This window comes from Propithecus coquereli, unplaced genomic scaffold (genome assembly GCF_000956105.1).
Source record: "Propithecus coquereli isolate 6110/MARCELLA unplaced genomic scaffold, Pcoq_1.0 Scaffold270, whole genome shotgun sequence".
In the NCBI taxonomy this organism is placed as follows: Eukaryota; Metazoa; Chordata; class Mammalia; order Primates; family Indriidae; genus Propithecus; species Propithecus coquereli.
In genome coordinates this window covers 2126466-2129874 of record NW_012148286.1, presented here as the reverse complement: position 1 = coordinate 2129874, position 3409 = coordinate 2126466, and the positions used below count along the sequence as shown (strand labels likewise).

The following is a 3409-nucleotide window of genomic DNA, read 5'->3' as shown; positions in this document are numbered from 1 at the left end:
AGGGCTCCTTCACATTAAAGTGATAGAGATCAAACTGAAACAAGCTTAAGCAGAAAACTCTTCAGGTGTAATTGAATCCAAGGATTTGGACAATGTTTTTACTAGCATGTTTTCTGTCTCTCATCCCTGCTTTCCTCTCTTTGGCTTTATTCTCTATTAAACTCTTTCCATGTGGTGGAAAAAACGATTGCTGGCAGCTACTGGCTCACAGCGGCCTTAATCTAAGTAAGGCCTCAGAGAAAAAGAGTTGCTCTGTCTCTCAGAATTCATATCTGCCTCTGAGAAATAGCCCTGTTTCATTTTGTTTGGGTCACATGCTCACCCCTGAATTCCTGTGAGTCCCGGAGACGAGTATTTTGATAGCCAGTTTAGGTGGCTTGCCCATGTCGTGTGAAAAGGGTCAGAGCTCCTTATTTGGCAGCCCAAAAGAGATCATATGGAGTAGAGGAGGGACTGTTCATTCATCTATTCATTCATTCATCCAACAAATTGCTCAAGGCACTGTTGTAATTGCTAGAGTTAGAGTGATAAACAGCCAATACCTTTCAAGTATTAATGGCATGCTGTACAAACTCAGAGTTGAAGTGATGAAGTACAACCGGCAGAGACTCCTTAGCTAAAATGGTTGAAAAAGGGATGTGGACAAACCAAAAAGAGACAGGTACCCACTACAGTGGGTACTGCATCCTGCTGTGCAGACGAGGAAAGGTTCAGAAAATAATGTCAGGTAATTCACTAAGGTTACATACACTAAGGTTAGCCAGTAAAAAGTGAACCAAGGATTCTAACCCAGGTGGATCTGATTCCCAAGCCTATTTGTTTAGATCCTGCGTATCTTAGTTTGTAGTTCAGAACTTCAATTACATTACAAAACTAAAATATTGTCCTTAAATATTAAAGAAGATAAATCAAAAGCCAAATTTTTTTAGTCTTAAAGAATCAAAAAGCCAATTGTATTAGCATTGTTCTAAAGTAAAAAAATTCAGAAATGCCCAATTAGAGCTATTGTTGTACAACCTGTCAGGTATGATAACTACATAGTGAAAAACTAAATGATATTTATAAATGCCCTAAAATAAAAGTCAATTTTTTCTCTTCATGTTAGTAACTATTTGCTTAATTTCCGTTGTTTTGTTCACTGTTCTGTAGGCTTACTGTTTTTTAGGTTTTCTTTAGTTATTCCACCAACCCCTAAGCCAATTGAATTTAGCTATTGTTTTGGCATAATGCCAGTCATGTCCTGGCGCCAGTCAGTAAGAACATGCATCTCTTCCTGATAAGAGCACGTGTGAGAGTTTAGTGATGCCACGTTGGTAGGTAGATATCAACCACAGTGGGAGTACCTATACCACAAAAATTACCAGATGCTACAAGTCAGTTTCCTACCCCACCCCCAGAGAGCTGGTTGTTAGATATTTCTCAGCCCACCACTCAAAAATGGGCAGTTAGCTTAAGATAGCATTTCTCATCCAGGGGGTATGTAAAAATCTTAGTGGTAGAAGATATTTGCTATTACTACAAATTTATTTTTAACAATGTCAAACTTACAGAAAAGTTGCAAGAATAGTACAAAGAATTCCTATGTAACCCTTACCCAAATTCGCCAATTGTATATATTCTCTAAAACAAGGACACTCTGTTTCATAAACACAGTACAGTGGTCAAAATTGGGAAATTTAACACTGATATAATACTGTTATCTAATCTCATTATCTGACCACATTGTCTAATCCACAGTCTGCATTCAAATTTTGTCAGTTGTCCCAGTAATATCCTTTATAACTCTTTTTTTCCCATTCCAAGACTCAATCCAGTGTCACACTTGCACTTATTTGTCACATCTCTTTAGTCTTTTTTAATTGGAAAAATTTCTCAATCTCTTTTTTTTTCATGATCTTGATATTTTTGAAGTATACAAGCCAATCATTATTTATATAAGAGCTTTTAATTTGGATTTGTCTGATACTTCCTCATGATTGCATGTAGGCTTGTATTTTGGCAGGAATACCACAGAAATGATTTTGTGTCCTCAGTGCGTCATTTCAGAAGGCACGTCATGTCAGTTTGTCCCGTCCTGGTACTGTTAACTTTCTTTGCTTGGTTAAGGTTGTGTCTGCCATTATATGTATAGTTACCATTTTTACTTTTATAAGGAATAAATATTTTGTAGGGGAACTTTGAGACTACATAAATATCTTCTTATCCATCTTTCACCCACGAGTTTTAGCATCCATTTATGATTCTTGTTTGAATAAGTTATTACTATGATCTTTGCAAGATAGTTATTTTCTAACTCTATCATATATTAATATATCTGTTATTGACTTTCTACTATAAAGAACTTCCTTATTTCTTTACTTTCTTGATTTATATCAGTAAGAACTCAGATATTTTTCAATGTTATGATACTGAGGTATCATTTAATGGTTTATTATGCGCTGCTATCATCATTTATTGTGGTGCTCAAGTTATCCTAGATTTGGTTGGTGGAGGCAGTCCCCTTCAGGCTAGCTTCAGTGTTCTCCTGGGATTTCCCCATGATTTGTTGAGCACTTCCTTACTTGCTAGTGCAAATAGATATTTCAGGCTTATCTTGTACTTTCCCTGCCCCAATTAGAAGAGTACTTTTAAGCTGCCAATCTTCCTCCTAAAAAAGATTGATATCTTCTGTGGTGGCCCATCCTGCCATTTCAGAATTATTTTCATTAAATATGTGTGTGTGTGTGTGTTTATACACATATATACATACATATACATAGTTACTGATTACTTAAAAAAAAGCATTTTTCATGTGACTTTCTGAAAACTGTTGAGAACACTGAGTGAAGCTCCTAATAGCTCATAGCTCATACTTATGTAGGACTTGCTGAGTGTCCTGCACTATTCCAAGCATTTTTCATCTATGAACTCATTATTCCTCACCCAACCCCAATAAGATATGTTCTTTTATTATCTATTTATTGCAGATGATGACGCTAGGCACACAGAAGCCAAGTCATTTGTCAGGGTGACACAGCGGGTAAGGGCAGAGCAGTTACTCAGGCTCAGGGCATCTGCCCCATGGTCCCTGCACGTCGCACTGTGCTGCATTGCCCGTCCATAATCAGAGCTGTCCCGTAGTGCAACAGAAAATCCGGTTATTATATTTTACATTTTTCTTATATACTACTTCCTCCGCAGTTTTTTTTTTCATATCATCTAGATACCATGATGTTTTATGCCTTCTTTGGTTTATATTATCATTCTTCCTTTTCTCTATCATTCCATTCATATAATAGAAACATTTCAACTCTACCACATTTTACATTATGAAGTTCAATTCTGAGTAAGGTTTTCTGTGTTGATTAAAAAATAAAAATAAATAGGTCTTCAGCTGGAAACCTATACTTACATGCAGTGGAAATGATAC

At 36.4% G+C, this 3409-nt stretch overlaps 1 protein-coding gene across 1 annotated transcript in view; it reads left to right on the top strand.

Moving 5' to 3' along the window:
• Positions 1-3409, top strand: part of LOC105813186 (hemicentin-1) — a gene marked incomplete at its 5' end in the record, with an annotated part of 108069 nt that overhangs the window by 66335 nt on the left and 38325 nt on the right. The gene's annotated exons all lie outside the window — the stretch shown is intronic.